At 37.9% G+C, this 19,272-nt stretch overlaps 1 long non-coding RNA gene and 1 other non-coding gene across 2 annotated transcripts in view; one reads left to right on the top strand and one right to left on the bottom strand.

Moving 5' to 3' along the window:
- LOC104001720 (uncharacterized) overlaps positions 1 to 15,379 on the bottom strand; it is a 45,981-nt gene extending 30,602 nt beyond the window's left edge. Inside the window, exons 1-3 of the long non-coding RNA XR_673653.5 lie at positions 15,294 to 15,379; positions 2,564 to 2,649; positions 1,676 to 1,744 (exon numbers count right to left, since the gene is read on the bottom strand). This is a non-coding gene — a long non-coding RNA (uncharacterized LOC104001720). The remainder of the gene's footprint in view (positions 1 to 1,675; positions 1,745 to 2,563; positions 2,650 to 15,293) is intronic.
- Positions 3,458 to 3,644, top strand: LOC112207353 (small Cajal body-specific RNA 16). The gene has a single exon (XR_002941785.1). It is a non-coding gene; the product is annotated as a small Cajal body-specific RNA 16 (non-coding RNA).
- Positions 15,380 to 19,272: the final 3,893 nt, after the last annotated feature.

Below are 19,272 nucleotides of genomic sequence, written 5' to 3'. Positions count from 1 at the left end.
TATCATTCTTACGTCTTTGTATCCTCATAGCTTAGCTCCCACTTATAATTGAGAACATATGATGTTTGGTGTTTGGTTTTCCAATCCTGAGTTACTTCACTTAGAATGATGATCTCCAATTCCATCCAGATTGCTGCAAATGCCATTATTTCATTCCTTTTTATGGCTGAGTAGCATTCCATGGTGTGTGTGTGTGTGTGTGTGTGTTTGTGTGTGTGTGTCACATTTTCTTTATCCACTCATTTGATGGGCTTTTAGACTGATTTCATGTATTTGCAATTGTGAATTTTGCTGCTATAAACCAAAGTCCTTTTTCTAACCCAACTGAAGCCCTTAAACTCCTAGTATATAGAAATTTGGAAGCTACCACTGTCATCAGATCTTTTGATTCTAGCCTTAAAAAGCTCTAGAATACCCTCTTTTTTATCCTCACCACTAATGACATATGACAAGCCTTTGAAGTCACTTCTAGGAAAGCTTCTAACTGATCTGATTGCCTCCTGTCTACTCTTTACATTGATGATGGAATCGTCCTTTTAAAAGTGGCACTGATAGTTTCACTCTTCTTCTTAAGAATCTTCAGAAGAGTGAAAACAAAATAGGTTACAAGAGTGACATGATATTTAATCACTTTAGCCTCTGAGGCACCTGGGTGACAGAAAGCAGCTAGAACCCCAGTTAATTGCCTCCGACCTGAAGCAGCTTCTGTCGGTAACCCAGCATATTATCCAAATATTACTATTTTTATTTAGGTCACTACATAAAAGCTCCAAAAGCACTGCTGTAAAGCAACAGCTCTTAACTGAGACCTGAGAACCCTCAGGAGAGCAATGTATGGGCGTTAAGATATTTGAGATACTCCATAGGTTTCTGGGGAGTGGATCCATAGAAATTATCTATTCTTGAGGGGACTATACCTGTTAAAAAGTTAAAAACAGATCCACAGTACACGTTGGTTTTAAGCGGTTCTATACTATCTGCACAACCTCAGCAATAACCATTTTTTTCCCCATGCATCTTACATTCCAGTCACTGCAGACTACTTGGCATTCTTTTCAACTTACAGAGGTTCTTCAGCCCTTATCCTTCTGCAGCGTTATCTCCATAGCGTCCTATTTCTTACCTCAAGCTTCAGCAGTGATGAATCGTTGCCAGTTCTCTGAAATCATTTTCAAGGGTCAATGCCCTGTCATATGCTATCATCAGCTTGGAATGCTCTTACAATCTGCCTGGTGAACTCCTCCATATCGGTCAGCACCCACCTTAAACTCCGCTTCTCTATAAAACCTCCTCTTACTCCTCCCAGAAGAATTCATTGCTCTAGTTTTCATGTTGCCACTTCATTCAACATTAATTTCACTAATTTCTACTCATTCTAATGAACTTAATATCTTTCTCCCCACTAGACTTTATGCTGCTTGAAAGTAAGATCTCTAATTTATTCATCTTTATATGCCTAGCATATTGTTTTTAGTTGACACTTAATATACATTTGTTAGATGGTTGTTCGTCTATCTCCACTTCCATATGTGAAACTTGGACTTTCTTTGAAGATCTGGGTAAAATGCCACTTCTGAAAAATCTCTTGACTCCCCCAGGTCAGGGGCTACTCTCTCCTCTATAACACAGTAGTTCACACACAAGTCTACTGCATCAGTTATACCCAGTTTCTTACCTTGCTCAGGCGTAGAACTGAGGGACTTCAGTTTGCAGGCTCAGCCCTGCTCAGTGCCTTGGCTTAATCCTGACAAAGGAAGCAATTGCAGCAGTGATTTCAGACCCACCAGTGAGTGTCTTACCATACCCCCCTCAACACCACCACCACCACCAATAACAACTCCTTCATTTTTTTAGAGCTCTCGTATCTTTACCTGCCAGCCTTCTCTCTCTAGAAACTGAAACTGTATAGCCCTTATCTGGGAGGCCTATTCCATATGAGAGGATTTTGCAGGAATCATTACATTCTATCTTTCTGCTCTTAGTATTTCTACCCCACCTTAGAAATCAGTGCTTAACCAGATATTGCCTAATATTGCAGACTGAACTGCTTATCACTATGTTAAGGAAGAATGACCTTACAGCCAGGGTAGTTTTTCTGACCAAGGTCAGCTATGTCTGTTTTCTGCTTTGTTCCCCCCCCAAAGTGCCTGGAGCTAATTGTACAGTCACAGTGTTTAACAATCCATAATGCTTAACACAATGATTTATCATAGTAGATACTTAACATGAGTGAATGGACAAATGAACATCCAGTTGTGTATATATAGAACTGGATGTTTAAAAATATATATTCATATATATACACATATGTGTATATATATATGAAGTATATATGTATTTTTATATAAGCATACATATGTATTTATATATATAAGCATATATATGAACTATATATATGAAATATACACACACACACACACACACACACATATATATATATATATATATATATGAAGTAATGAGAACTGTGGTGAAAACCTTGTTTATAGGAGACAGCTATTTCTTGGCCCTAGTCATTTCTCGACACATGAGAACATGGGCCAAGGAATACCAGATTTTCTACCTTTTCAAGAAAAACTGAACACTCAGATTTTTCTGTGAATTTTTTGATATTTTGGCTGGAAGAAGCATGGTTCACGTCCAGTGCACCTGTACAGGATAAAGCAGATTAACATGTGGTTAAGTCAGATATTAACAAGGGTATAACATATAGGCCAGTTGTCTCTCTGTGATTTTTAGTGCTAGCTGAGTGTCAGTATTTCTGGAAAGAAGGGACAACAGCAAAAATTCCATGCACAGGAGTTATCATGATAGAAACCAGCTTGATTCTTTTGATACTCTGCCACTGTTCTCTTCAGCCGATGATATGCCAATGTAAGAAGATCCAGGAAGTGAGCCACTGGTGGCATTAGTAATCTGAGACAGATAATTTGAGTTATGTTGATTGAAGAATAACTGTGATCTAGTAAGGAGATTAGTATGATTCCTTTATTATCTCCTGCCAATGGCTTATTAGAAGAAGAGCCTGGCACAATATGGGCTCAATAAATACTTGTTGAATGCATGAATGAATGAATGAACAAATATATTGTTCTATATTTATGGAAATTTTTGGAAAAGAGTTCAGTCTTTTTTTCTGTGAAAATTTTCCCTAATCAAAAGGGCCTTACCAGGTATAGTGAAGACATTATGCTAAGTGAAATAAATCAAACACAGAAGGACAAATATTGTATGATATCACTTACATAAAGTACCTAGAATAACCACATTTATAGAAACAAAAAATAGAATGGCAATTACCAGGGGGTGGGAGTGTCGGTAACGGGGAGTTGTTTAATGGGTAGAGTTTCAGTTTGGGAAGATGAGAACTGTCTAGTGATGGATAGTGGTGATGCATGAACACAAATGTGAATATACTTAATCCTACTGAATTTTACACTTAAAAGTGGTGAAAATGATGGTCTTGGGAAAGGCTCCTGTGTTGTTGAACCTGCTCAGTTGTGGGTGCAGCCTTGTACCAGGCAGCCCAACCCTGACCTAAAGTAAATTCCCAGGAAAAGTCTTTCCTAGGTTGTGAATTTGCAGTAATAGGTGTGCGCATCCTAGCAGCAGTTTGATGATCATGTATGAAACTGCAAACAGGACAAAAATAAACAAACAAACAAACAATAAATAAAATGGTTAAAATGGTAAATTGTATGTAATGTATATTTTGCCATAATAAAGAAGTGAATTATTCATAATTGTGATCTGCATTTCTGGTTTATATGGGGTTTTTGGTCAGGCTCCTTTTGCCTTTACCCTACTTCCACCCAAATTAATTTGTATATCCCCTGTATATTTGTACACACATAAAAATGGTGTGTGTGTGTGTGTGTGTGTGTGTAGGCACTTAGATAATCCAGAGACTGAAATAGGTAGGAAAAGTATACATTAATCTCTTTGCAATTTCACAACTTGGTCTTTAGAGAGTCTTATTTCTCCAAATATGCTTCGTTCTAGTTCATTATTTTTTTTTATTTATTTTTTGCTTTTTTTTGTTTGTTTTTTGAGACAGAGTCTTGTTCTGTTGCCCAGGCTGGAGTGCAGTGGCTCTATCTCTGCTCACTGCAGCCTCTGCCTACTGGGTTCAAGCGATTCTCATGCTTCAGCCTCCCGAATAGCTGCGATTACAGGCATGTACCACCACATCTGGCTACTTTTTGTGTTTTTAGTAGAGACAGGGTTTCACCATGTTGCCCAGGCTGGTCTCGAACTCCTGGCCTCAGGTGATTTGCCTGTTTGGGCCTCCCTAAGTGCTGGGATTACAGGCGTGAGCCACTGCAGCTGGCCTAGTTTTAGACAGCTTTAAATACTGATGTCATGTGGCAATTCCCATTGCATGGATATTGTCTATTGGGATTTGTTTATCGGAAGTACTGCTTCTGACTTTCAGAAGAATATGAGAAAAAAGCATGATGTCCACCTCTCTTTCTCCAACCTCATTTCTAATCACTCCACTTAAGTCTCATATAACTTCATGCCTGGACAATTATATTAGTGTTCTACTTTTAACACTTAGCTCATTCAATGTATACTGCACTATTCAACCATATTGATTTTCTGAAACATAACCTTTTCCTAATAGATGACTTTATTTCCGATTTCACAAAGGTTATATCAAGCATGGGTGCTCTTAACTTCCTGCCCTTCCCCTACTTCTAGATACTTCTATAAACATCTCTGCATGCTGTGACCTTGCCTGCTTTCCCTGTTCCAGAAGGAGAGTTTCACACTCCTACTTCCTAGCTAAGGCTAATCCAGCCACCTGTGCTCCAGCTTTCATTCCCTCCCACCTTCTCCAAGACCTACAGCTATCAGCTGTCTCTTTTCTTTCCTGTGTCTTTAGCTTCTTCCTCTCTTTCAGCTCCTTCCCTCTAGCCTATAAACAAGCTCCAGTCTTTTGCAGTTTGCAAAACAAACAGTGCTTTTCTCACCATCCTGAATTTCTCCTTCTACTCATTCTTAAACCTCTTGAAAGATTGAGGTCTGTTCACTTTCTCCACTTTCTTCCCACTCCTACAGGCTCCTGCCACCCCTCAACTGAAAGTGCTCTATGAATGTTACCCATGGCTGCTTAGGTGCCACATCCAGTAGGCAGTTTTCATTATTTATTTATCCAATCTGTCTGCAGTTTTGACAAGTTGGTTTTTAAAATCTTTCTTTCCCTGGATTCCAAGGAACCACTTCTCTTAATTCTATAATTGTTCCTTCTCCCTTTTCCTCTGTCTACCCTCAACTATTGTGCATCCTATTTTGCCCCTTGGAGTCCCTTCTCAGCCTGCACAGAGGGACAATTCCAGGCCAATGGCATCACCATAGGCTAATAACTCCAAAATGTCTCCCTCAGCCTCAGCATTCTCCCATTTTCTAAACTCAGTTGCAAACTGAACATGGCCACCTGGATGTGCAGTATAATTCCCTTTCCCCTGAGCTACCCCCCAACCCGTGCTTTCCATAGCTTGGTACTTGGCTATCAAGTGCCCATGTAGAAACATGGAAAAGATTCTATTGTCTTCCTTTTCTAAATACCTAATCCAATTAGGATTGTGTGTTGCGTGCATTTCAATAAAGTATGTCTTTAAGACTATTTCCCTTATTTGTGTATCCTGCATGGCTCTTTAGCTATTTAGCTAATAGTTCTTTAACTATTCACTTCCTCAAATAAGATGGCACCACGTTAAGAATCTTATAAAATATTCTTTATTTACTATAAAACTGTCTGTAGTAACTTCCAAATCTTTTTTAAGAACATCTGGAAATTTAGGCCAGAAATTTGATTTATTAATAATTAAAATATAGCAATGAAATAGCATTTCACATCTATTAGGAAGGCTACTAAAAAACAAAGAAAATAACAAGTGTTGACAAGGATGTGGAGACATAGGAACTCTTGTGCACTGCCATTGGAAATGTAAAATGGTGCCGCCATTGTGGAATGCAAAATGGCGATTCCTCAAAAAATTTAACATGGAATTCTCATACGATTCAGCGATTCCACTTGTATGTCTATACACAAAAAAATTAAAAGTAAAGACTGAACAGATATTTGTACACCAATGTTTATAAGAGTATCATTCATAATAGCCAAAAATGGAAATGACCCAAAGAACAATCAATGGATAAATGAATCAGCAAAATGTCATATATACATACATACAATGCAATATTTTTGGCTTTCAAAAAATTAAAATTCTGATACCTACTACAACATGGATGAACCTTGAGGACATTATGCTAAGTGAAATAAGCCAGACACAAAGGACAAATGTGATTCCACTTATCTGAGGTACCTGGGATAGTCAAATTCACAGAAACAGAAAGTAGAATAGTGGCTTCCGGGAGGTGTGGGGAAGGGATAACAAGGAGTTATTTTTTACTGAATACAAAGTTTCTATTTGGGATGATAACAAATGTCTTGGAGATGAATACTGGTGATATTTGCACAACAACATGAATGTATGTAACGCTGTTGAATTGTACACATAAAAATGGTTAACATGGTAAATTTTATGTTATGTACCTTTTCCTACAATTAAAAACATTAAAAAAATATATATCGAATTTTTCAAAACTTTCATTTCTTTAGCGTTCTGGAAGAATTTACTGTGTCCTAAATGATACAAGGGAATGGGAACTAACTGAAGCACGTGATCTCTTGGCAAAATCAGAGATGTCAATGCGCAATTTGAAACCTCTGGGTGAAAAGAAATAGAGAGCATCTGTAGATGTGAGGGTGATCTGCTGCAAAACCTGTCCCTCTAGTGATTGCAGAAATTCCTTCCTTCCTTTTCTGTTTGCATCTCCCCAGATGTATGGCAGTGGAGTGTGAGTTTCTCAGCTTGAACTGGACTCTTCGTACTTCTGTTAAAGGAAACATGAATATAGTGCACCCAATAACAAAATAGAACTATCCCTAGCAAAAAAATATATTTAAAATACATACATTTGTAGAGTAATTATAAAGCAATCCAAACGCTGAATAACAGACAAAAGCAACTCAAGATCAGAACAAAGCTTTTGGGAGCTCTAACAGGGAAATATGTGTATGATTGTTAAGCTCCAAAGTAAATAAAGCATGAAAACCCAAAACTGCTTATCTGTGTGGTTTTCATAGTGTCAATATATATGCAGAGTTGGTCTGACTGCACTGAAAGCCATTAAAGGTCATGGAAGTAAAAACAAAAGTCAGACTCTCTGTGTGAAACTTTGGCAAGCAAATGCCAACTTTCTTCAACATTTTCTCAGTTCTGAAGAAGTGAGCGAGAGGTGGCAGTAATGGTCTTTCTCTCTCTCTCTTTGTCTCCCCCTCCCTCCCTCTCTCTCTCAATTGTAAATTAAACCATTATTTTCTTTGTGCCCCCACAAATAGAATTCAATATTACAGTGAAATTTGCCAATGAAAGAGATGACCTGTTCCTTTTAATATCTGTTTATTTTCATGCATATTGCACCATAGTTAAAATGAGAACTTTGTCCTTTTAAATTGACCTGCTTTGGGGAAAAATAGGCACTCCCTTAGAAATGGCCTCCTCCTGGTCAAATTAAAATTGCTTCAGATCAGTGAAGACCACAAGAATACTCACTGTAGCCACATAGAATCAGGATGCCAGAAATAGCAAATCATACATTTTTCTTTAGTTGTGCAACACAGCTTTTTAGTACAGATCAGGAAGCTGCTGAAATGTTAGGTAGATATGGGTGACAAATTATATTGGTTGAAAAAGTAGCTACACTCAGTGGGATGAATTTGCCTAGGTATTTACATTTACTCAGCAACTGGGTACTGAGGATAGTGTTTTGTTTTGTTTTGCAGAGGGGTGGAAAAGTATGGAAATGAAGCAGTATGTCAATTCTACAAGCATTTAAGGAATGATTACTGTATGTGGGACACTATGCTAGGTACAGTTGTTAGTTACTTAAAGCTCACAAGTGTTGAGTAATTTCCCCCAAGGTCTCATTGCTAATAAATAACAGAACATAGGCCTTTGTAATTCTAAAGTCCATGTTTTTAACCTCTATTCTATGTTAGCGCTCAATTACATTTGTTAAAAGGGCAAGGTTCTGCATTATATGTTCCTCTATCTGGACTCCCCCCATAACACCTGGATCAGTCTTCCCCTATACAGTTTCCCTTTCCTCAGTCCTCTTCTATGAACCAAGACATTCAACAGGTCTTACTCATTGACCCTAAGTTCCATATACCTGTGTTGCTGCTACTACAACTACTATTGCTACAGTTAATAGCACTAGTTCTATTATAATGTTACTGTTACTAACAATGAGAATTGATAAAATTCATTGAGTACTTACTGTATGGATGGAATTCTGAAAAGAATTTTGCACTTGATCTTAGCCAAAAGCCCAAGAAGTGATTGCTAAGGATTTTGTAAGCCTTATTTCATGTAACACTTTCAGTAGTAGTTGGAGATGCATGCGCTGGAAATAGACTTTTCTGGGGTTAGGTGCTAGCCTCTTTATTCGTTAGCCGTGTGGCCATGGGCAAGTTGTTTAACTTTCTGGACTTTTGATTTCCTCACTTGTAAAAATGAAAATAATAAAAATATCTAAGAGAAATTTGGAGAAAAATACATAATGTAATTTAAAGAAATGGCTAGCATACCTGATAAATATTAGCTATAAGTTGTCATCACTATTAATAAAAATACTATTAATAGTTTCATCCATTGGTAAAATCCCTGCCGTGTTCATACTGTCCAGCTATGAAGAATTTTACCTTGGCTTATTTTTTATAACTATTTTTTTAAAATTTCAGTTCCCTGTCTGAAACCCTATTTTGATCCCCAGTCCAATTGTCTGGATTGTTAGCCCTCTGTTTTATTCCAGGGGACTGGATCTTGTCCCTAACTGCTGCTCAGCCTCTGGCTGGGTTGCTGCACATCACCCACCTCTGCCTAACATCTCACCTAAGGTAGGGCATGCATCATTATAGCTACAGAGGATTCAAAGGTGAAAAGAAATAGTCCTGTCCTAAAACAACTTATAATCTTTAAAAAATAGAAAATATCATATCAGACATAACTTATACATCTCCTTGGATCCCAGTGGCCTTGCCTGGCCTGCCTCTCAGGCCGTTAGCTTTTCCTTGGAAGCCTCTGCGGTACACTTACTCTATTACTCATGTAGTTCTGCTGAATGGAGCCAACTAATTACTTCTCCAAGAATATCAGCCCTCCGCGGTGGTTGCCACTGTGCAACCAGGTAGCCAGCCATATGCTCAGAGTCTCTGGCTGCTTCCGCCATTTATGGGTTCAGATGAAACATTTCACCACAGGGCATGGTTTTTGGCTTCCTGATCAGCCAGATATTACATCTGGAAGTACAGGAAAATTAACTCCCTGTGGGATCAATTTGAGCCAAAGAAGGGAAGCAAATAATAATTCTCTCTCCTCTCTTCCTTCCAACCACAGTTTTCCAGAGTGGCTGAGCAATATGCATAGCAAGCGATTCAGTCTCTCTATGGCTTATTTTGAAGCAGTGGCTAGCATGATAACCTTCTATTCCTTCTCATCCTTCCCAAACTCACTTCCTTTTCCCTCACTCTCACTGCCCAGGAATTGCACCTTCCATACAAAGTTTAATCATTTAATCCATGCCTCAGGGTCTGTTTCCTAGGGAACTCAGGCTAAGAAAAACAAGAGTAGAACTATTAGGCACATTCTGATAACCTCCCTAATAGGGTTTCTAGAAGCACTTTGGGAACCTGGAGGAGGAAGAGAAGATTAATTTAGCTGGATTTTAATACGAAGAATGGTTAATATTTACCACTTGCTAAATGCCAGTCGCTATCTAATGAGCTTCGCATGTATTATGATTTTCCTCATTTTACATATGAGTAAACCAAAGCATAGCAAAGTTAAATAACTTACTCCAAGTCATACAGCCTACTAGTAGAAGTTAGGATTCAAATTTTACCATAAAGCCAATGCTCTTAATTGCTAATCTTTGAAAATGTTATGCAAAATGCAGTGAGGGGCCGGGCTTGGTGGCTCACGCCTATAATCCCAGCACTTCAGGAGGCTGAAGTGGACCGATCCCTTGGGTCTAGGAGTTTAAGACCAGCCTAGGAAACATGGTGAAACCCAGTCTCTATTTAAAAAGTTAAAAAAAAAAAATGCAGTGAGGGAAGAGGATCAAGTCAAATGGACTCTGGAGCTCCAAAAGTTGAGACTGTTGAGCCAAAGAATGATAGGAGAGACATTAGGCTTAAGATAAGAGAAGATATGGAATAAGAAGAGATCCTTATGTAGCCTGGTGTTCTTTATGATCATTCCTCTTCACACAGACATCTCTCACCACAACTTTCCCCTTCTCCAACACGCAGCACACTAATATAACTGAACAGTTTTGTCTTCAGGGTTAGCATGTAACCCCACATTTCCCTCCCACTAACTCTGTTTGCCTAAAAGGAAAAAAACCTTACACTTTGTAGATAAATCCTCTCATTACACAATTAGAGATAAGGACCTTCTGAAAGCAAATATCAGACTTCGTTTTAGCTAAAAATGATGTTATCAAACTCTTTCCTGTTTTGATGGAGGAGGACAGTTAGAAGGCAAGAAAGCCCTGGGTCCCTGGAAGGGGACAGAGCAATCTGGAGGCAGGAAAGATGGCCTTACTAATTATACAATTTATTCATGGTTCTTCATGTTTCATCTTCATCTGAGAACAAGCAAGAAAGAGCTAGGCATAGCTGTCTTGTGGGGCCGTGCTTTGACAAATCATCATGGAAACAATGATCAGATAATAAACATAAGCAGAGATCTAATCCATGGTAGGATATTTATAAAAAATGGACAGAATTCTCTTTGGAATGTCAACTGTTTTAAACATGGGAATTGTAATCAGATGCTGGGTATTATGAAACTTAAGGACTGTTATAGTTCAAATTTAGTTTCAACAAATGTTATTACAAGAAACTCCTCTATAGAAAGACATCATTTCTAAGCTTAATCTCGGAATGATAGTCAATTTTTAAAAAATCATATTTGTTATATTTTATCAGTCAATAATGGAAATGATTATAGAGTTCATTTTATAAGGCATACCCCATATGTGTGTGAGATGCTAGTGAGGAAGATAATAGGAAATGGCAATATTTGAAGTAAAAAATTACAGTCCTTTGAAATGCCCAAGCATAGCTTTTAAAATAACATTTCCCATGTGTCTTAGTCTATTTAGACTACTATAACAAAATGCCTTAAACAGGGTAATTTATAAACAAAAGAAATTTATTGCTCATGGTTCTGAAAACTGTGAAGTTCAAAATCAAGGCACCAGCAGATTCAGTGTCTGGTGAGGGCTTTACGGATGACACCTTGTTGTGTCCTCACGTGGCAGAGGAGACAGAGGGAGTAAACAGGCTGCCTCAAGCCCTTTATAGGGGTACTAATCCCATTCACAAGGGTGGGTCTCCTCTAAGGCCCCGCCTCTTAATACCATCCCCTAGATGGTTAGGTTTCAACATATGAATTTTGAAGGGATACAGACATTCAGACCATAGCATCATATATATTATTTTTTTTTAAATTTTCCTCAACTTTGCTTCGTGTCCCTGTGTGTTTGATGTTCCTAGTCATATCACCATTTTGAACAAGAACAGCAACTTATTAGTGTTGTTACCTAAGCTTGTGCATTTTGTAGTTGTTCAATACCGTAAGGATCCCCATGCTAATGAATCCTTTTAATTACATCCTATTTTGCAAACATTTGGATATTTGTTTGGCTAAATTTAGTTAACTTTAGTTAACCAAACAGTCTGGGGAAGAGCACACGCCTGCACTGTATGACTATCTTTCATGAGACAAGAGAAATCTATTTCATGATGGTTAAAAGCTCCCCATGGTCCCACAAGCTAATTAAAGTAAATTAGAGTCGTGCTTAATAGCAACAGAAAATTAATATTTAATTTAAAATAACTAGTTTTAAATTACATTTTTGTGTGTTTTCCACAGTTCATTAGAATCATTTTTTATATCAAATTTGAGTAACATAAAATGTTAGCTTTTCTATTTCTGCTGTAAAATAATTATCATGAACTGGGTCAGGTGCAGGGTCTCATGCCTGTAATCCCAGCACTTTGGGAGGCTGAGGTGGGTCAATCACTTGAGATCAGGAGTTCACAACATGGCAAAACCCTTTCTCTACTAAAAGTACAAAAATTAGCCGGGCATGGTGGTGCACACCTGTAATCCCAGCTACTCGGGAGGCTGAGGCTTGAGAATTGCTTGAACCTGGGAAGTAGAGGTTGCAGTGAGCCAAGATTGCACCACTGCACTCCATCCTGGGTGATGGAGTGAGCCTCTATCTCAAAAGGAAAAAAAAAAAAATTCACAGGCCGGATTCAGTGGCTCACACCTGTAATCTAGGATCACTTGAGGCCAGGAATTCGAGTTGCAGCCTGAGTAACAATAGCAAGACCCTGTTTCTACAAAAAAATTAAAAAATTAACCAGATGTGGAGGTGTACATCTGTAGTCCTAGCTTCTCAGGAGGCTGAGGCAGAAACTTCACTTGAGCCCAGGAGTTTGAAGCTGCAGTAAGCTATCATTGTGCTACTGCACTCCAGCCTGGGTGACACAGCCAGACCCTGTCTCTAAAATAAATAAATAAATAAAAATTATCACAAATTTAGTGGCTTAAAATAATGCGACTGTCTTATCTCACAGTTCTACAGGCCAGAAGTCCAGTATGGGTTCCTTCCTGTTGGCTCTAGAAGAAAATCACTTCCTTGCTCATTCAGTTGTTAACAGAATCCAGTTCCATGTGGCTGAAGGACTGAGGTCCTCATTTTCCTTCTGATAGTGAACTGAGGGCCATTACAGTGGCCATTTAGAGGCCACTGTAGTCCCTGGTTCATGGCCCCCTTCCTCTGTCTTAAAAGCCAGCCATGTTGGGTTGAGTCTTTATTGCATCTCTTTCTGACCACAGCAAGAAAAAGTTCTCTGCTTTTAAAAATGCATGTAGTTTGATTGGACTCACCTGGGTTGTCCAGGATATTCAGGACAGATAACCTGAAGGTCCATAACCTTAATTGCATCTGTAAATTCCCTTTTGCCATGTAAGATGACATATTCACAAGTTCCAGAGATTTGGACATGGACATCTTTGGGGGCCATTATTCTATCTACCACACATGAAGAAGCACATGGGTGGTGGAGGGAAGAAAAATTATCTAAGAAAGAACTATGTTTTACCATTTTTTTTTCTGCAACGTGTCTCCCAAACATTGTCCCTGTAAGTGGTTTCTAACTCTTGAAATGACATGCTTACTGGTTTACAGTGCATAACTTAATGGTTTACAGTGCAGTTGAAGAAGACATCCATTATGAAGCATGACACACTGGCATTGTTTTCTTTTGTTAGAAGGTCTGTTGGCCTCTCCTATTTAGGGTATTATGCCAATGAGCATCAAGAGTCTCCTGCTTTCTGACCTCATGGTCTGATATCTGGATCTTACAAACTGCTCTAAATGTTCAAGGTGAACTATGGCAGTTCTCCAGAAGTATATAGCTTTTCAGGAGACTCTACTCCAAACAATAGGACATGCTAATTGTGGGTCTCCCTAGGGGATCAAAGTTACTTTTAGATGGACTCCAATGAGGGTCAGATTTAATCCAGTTATTTCTAATAGTCTGACCAGCAGACTTTTCTGGTGGTCATTTTTTTATGTGGGTCTGGACCATCGATTTAAGTTACTAGACTATTGCAGTAGCCTTCTAATTCATCTCCCTGCTTCCAGTCTCTCTCCACGATATCTTATCCTTTATGTTATCAGAACAATGGGAATTCTCAACTTTTTAGTGTTTAACATCCCTGAGGAATCCACTATACTTCCATTAGTAACAGTGCTTCATAATGGTGGTACTTCTCAACGCAAAGTCTGTTAGGTTTACAAAAGAATCCTAGATGATTCTGAGCCCCCATTACTCATCCCCAAATAGTTCTGCAAGCTCCTTTTTATATACTTTAAAGGTGCATGGGATCATCATCATAATAAAACTTTTTGCCTGTAATCCCAGTGACTTGGGAGGCACAGGTGGGAGGATCACTTGAGCCCAGGAGTCTGAGGCTGCAGTGAGTCATAATCATGCAACAGAGTAAGACCCTGTCTCTTAAAAAGTAACAAAAATAACCTTTTTATTGTCATTACAATAACACTTACGTGCTTCTTACCATGTGCCAGATATTGTTCTAGGTGCTTTATATATGTTAATTACTTTAATCTGTGTAAGTGCTCTTATTAAACCAATGTTACAGATGAGGGAAATGAAGTTAAGTGACTTGCCCACAGTCATATAATTAAATTAGTAAGTGAGTGACCTGTGATATAAACTCAGATTCTATACTCTCAACCACTAAGCCAAACTGTAACCCGGCACCTTCTGTTAAGAATCTAGGATTATTTATTTGCTAAAACATAAATATTATCATACCCCTACTTTTCCAAACTTTCTGTTAAAGATTTTATTTACTTATTTTTATCTTATTTTATTTATTTTGAGACTTAGTCTCACTCTGTCGCCCAGGCTGGAGTGCATTGGTGCAATCTTGACTCACTGCAACCTCCGCCTTCAGGGTTCAAGTGATTCTCTTGACTCAGCCTCCCGAGTAGCTGGGATTACAGGCACGCACCACCACGCCTGGCTAATTTTTGTATTTTTAGTAGAGATGGGGTTTCACCATGTTGGTCAAGCTGACCACAGGTGATCTGCCTGCCTCGGCCTCCCAGAGTGCTGGGATTACAGGCATGAGCCACCGTGCCTGGCCTAAAGATTTTAGCATAGCATTCAAGACTCTTTATTATCCATATCTAACCTCAAAACTGACCTTAATGATTTCATTCTAGTATCCCATCACATTTGCTTCCATTTAGTAAACATGGATGGGGTATTTTGATCTAGGTAGAAAGGGTATAAAGACCCTACAAAGTACAGCAGAGAAACAAAGAAATAATGATCATAAACAGAGAAGGGGATTCATTTATTGAGGCTTTATGTGTCAGGCACTGTGCTGTTGCATGTATTTACCCCTTACAGCTGGGATGGCCGTGGTACAACTGGGATTCAGACTCTGGCCTGTCTCCAAAGCTCATGGTTTTTCCATAACACCAGAGGTTTTTAAAATTTTTCTTTCCTGTCAAGAAACTTATTATTGAAGTGGAAATAAGCCGAATAGATAACAGCAGAACTCTGATTAATCAGATGTGAAACCCAGCCCAGAACCCCTACCTACCTCCATCCCCAGGTCTCTGACAGGACACCACAGAGCTCAATTTGGAAACCACGCACTTCACAATGCTGCTTTTCTTTGGTTTGGCCTTTTAATAACGTACAAAGTGCAATAGTGTAAATAGTGTAGCGTGTGCAATGCATTTTGGGAACTAAAAAAAAAGGAGGAACCAGAACTAAATTTTATAAAAGAAAAGTAATTTCCACAGAGAAGGTTACATTTGACCTGCGTCTTAAGAACGGGTAGGGGTTTTCCAACAGGAGAATGAAGTATGAACTCTTAAGGCAGCCACAGCAACATAAATACCCTGACCACATTTGGCATTCTCATATTTCATTGCCTTTAAAAACAAAAATGGAAACTTGGTGCCTGGACAGTGTAGTGTGGTGATAAGAGACTAAGCTGGAAGACAGGGGACTGGAACTAGACATACTGGATTAGCTACTTCAGTGCCTTGTTCTTCTTTCATGTATGAATTCTGAGGATTTCACTAGGGACCAATAAAAGCTCCTTCAAGCCATAGAAACATCATTTTGTAGATCATGTGCAATTTCTTTTCTGCTATCTTATCTGCAAAGGTAGAAGAAAAACGATTACAAGTGTCATGAGTAAGAGCTTGGGTTCTGCTACTCCCTTGCTTTATGATTCAGAGCAAGGTTCTTAACTACACTATGCTTGAATTACCCTAGTTGACTATATAAGGTTTTTGGGAAAAGTATGTTAATGCACGTAAAGTACATTGCCTGGTATATACCAAGGGCTTAATAAGTGTTAACTATAATTATGTGTGTGTGCACATAATACATATGTACATCTACATGGGTAGAAATTTTAAAAGATTCACAGGGTATACAGAATATGTAGACTTCGAAAATGCAATAAAACAAGAAAAGTATCTTTGTAATCTTAACTAGAAGGAATTGCTTCCAACATGAAAAGCTGGACTTTTCTTTTTTAAAAAATGTTTAATTTATTTTTTTAATGGACAAATAATGATTGTACGTATTCAGAGAATACATAGCAATGTTTGGATCCATATAATGTATAGTGATCAGATGAGGGTAATTAGCACATCCATCACCTCAAACATTTATCATTTCTTTGTGTTGGGAACATTCAATATCCTCCTTCTAGCTATTCGAAACTACATTTTTGTTAATTATAGTCATCCCACAGTGATATAGAACACTAAGACTTATTCCTCCTATCTAGCTGTAATTTTGTATCCTTTAACTAATCTCTCCCTGTTCTTCCCTTTCTCCTACCTTCCCAGACTCTAGTATCCCCTGCTCTACTATTTACTCAAAAAAGTGGACTTTTACTTATTGCTTTAGCCTTAGGTCAAAAAAGTGAAGGAATTGCATCTTCTTATCTGTCCTTTTGGTCTCTTATAACTTAGAAAGACTTATTTTCTTTATTATAGTTTATTTTCTAGATAGAAATAATCTATCCAGCTTCTAAAACTCCATATTTAAATGTCTGTTTTGGTTTAATTCAACAAGAAAAATAAGGATAATAGCTCTCATGTTTACAATACATGTGTGTCAGGCAATTTTAGACACTTTACTCAGATAATCTCATGTATCTTCACAAGAATTTTATGAAATAAAGATTCGTATTCCCATTTTACAAATGAGCAAATAGAGGCGAAGAGGATTAAAGATTCTGCCCAGGTCATGTGACTAAGAATTGCACAGCCAGAATTCTGTCCCAAGTCCCGCCTTGCCAGTCACGTTTGGCTTTCCCACCTGCAGTGCGGGACCCAAGGTGCTTTCTGAGGAGAGCCGGGAGCCGCCCTGAGACCAACACTTGGTCCTGTTCTATCAGTAGTTACCAAAAATGGCTAATGATCTAAATTCTCTGGGTGCCCAAATGTCCTTCAACAGATGAAAGAATAAACAGAATGTAGCATATCCACACAATGGGATATTTTTTGGCCATAAAAAGGAATAAAGTACTACGCTAATACATGCTACAGCTTGAATGGACCTTGAAAACATTACGCCAAGTGAAAGAAGCCAATCAAAAAATACCATGTAATGTATGGTTCCATTCATATAGAGGTCCAGAACAGGGAAATCTATAGAGACTAAGATGGTTGTTTAGAGATGGAGGTGGTGGGGGTGGGGCGGGGGACAATGCATTAATAGCTAAAGAGGATGGGATTTCTTTCTGAGGTGATAAAAATATTCTAAAATTAACAGTGCTGATGGTGACACATATCTGGGAATATACTAAACACCATTGAATGGTATGCTTTAAATGGATGAGTTACATGGGATATGAATTATATCTCAACACAATTGTTTTTAAGAAATTATCTGGAGATTTTTAAAAAATGCTGATTCCTGACTTTGCCTCACCCCACCCACACCTCCATCTCAACTCCTACCTCTGAGTTTCCAATTCAATAAATCTGGCTGATTCTCTGGAAATTTGTATTTTATCAAAGGTGCCCCCAGTCATTCTTGTGATAATGCATGTTTGGCTGTTACTGCTCCAGAAATGGGTTGGGCTGGCCAAGAACTAACCCAGAACTAGGTCAAACATGTTGAAATCCAGAATTCCTGGGTGGACATGGCTCTTTATAACTGGCAGGATTTTCAGGGTGGCTGGTGGAATACCAAAGTCACTGAATACCAAACATCACAAAGTTGGCTTGGGCACTTTTTTTCCCCAGGAGTAAAGCAGTGTCCAATAAAATCTGGAAGAATATTGTTTTACCGGAACATCTTGAGATTCCTGTTGAGCGAGCTTTTTCCTTTTTGCATAATTTTGGTGATCCTTTTTGCTCCATTGTAAATGAGTTCCCGAAGTTCTTCTTCAGTTAATTTTTTATATGGCAAGTTAATAGAGTATCTTATTTCTGAGATGTGGAGATAAGGAGTCAAAAAAGTAACTTAATAGAGAGAAAGCATATCAACTCCAGGAGAAGGAATTATACTGAGAAAGAAGTAATGGCAAAAGTTTAGTGTCTGAAATTTTATATCTTAATGACAGATTGGCTAAATGATCAGAAAATAGATTTAAGGAAATGACACTAAATTGGAAGGAGATGAAATAAATGAGCTTCTAACTAACTTTTAACCATATTTCATGATTATAAATATTAAGCCAGGTGCATTTCTGGGGTTTTTACTATTCAAATATAAACAGTTGGGCCTCTGAAGAGAACAACACTACATTTTATTGTTCTAAAATTACAAATACTTTTGATTTCTAGAATGTGATATACTTTTTCTGACTAAACAGCATTACCTCTTAGTTAAGATCCAATGCTACAATTTGACCCCTTCTGGCAAATTAAATATAATTATGCAAACTACTAGGATTTGGGCCTAATCTAATTAATACGGTACATATAAAGCAGATAATAATTTCCCTGGTGGAAAACTAGATTGTCTAATTTCATGTTTGAAATGTGGTTTAGAAAAACATTGTATTATGTAAGAAAGATTTCATTATCTTATATATTCTGTTTACTCAGCCCCATAATGGACATGTTTAGAAAAATAAAGCCCAAACTGGAATCTTCAAATGATGACATCTTGTTTCGGAAATTTAAAATTAAAAAATAAGATATTCCATGAAACTAGAAAAAGAATAATTTCATTTAGAGATGATTGCTTTTTCTCTAATAAAGTACAAACATAGCACTACTATAATTTTTCTCTTTATATAGCCACAAGCAGTACCGAATATGATTTAATGGAGATAATTCTGTTCATTTAAACATAAAAGTTTAAGGGCTTAAAATTGATCTAGATTAAATGCATGCCAATAAATTCCAATCACAAACTTTCTGGATGATATTTATAATCCTGAGATTGAGTGCACGCTTTTTAAAATGTCTGAATCCCATTAGCATTAATCAGTGCTGTATGTGTGCACTGAACAGAAATCGAGAAAGAATTTTGTTTAGTGCCCCTTACCAAGAAAACAAAAGAAACTATCTGTTTCATATGGAAAAAAAACAGGTCTT

This window comes from Pan troglodytes, chromosome 1 (assembly GCF_028858775.2).
Source record: "Pan troglodytes isolate AG18354 chromosome 1, NHGRI_mPanTro3-v2.0_pri, whole genome shotgun sequence".
Classification (NCBI taxonomy): domain Eukaryota; kingdom Metazoa; phylum Chordata; class Mammalia; order Primates; family Hominidae; genus Pan; species Pan troglodytes.
The sequence above is the reverse complement of the archived record's forward strand: the minus strand, read 5'-3'. Positions and strand labels throughout refer to the sequence as shown.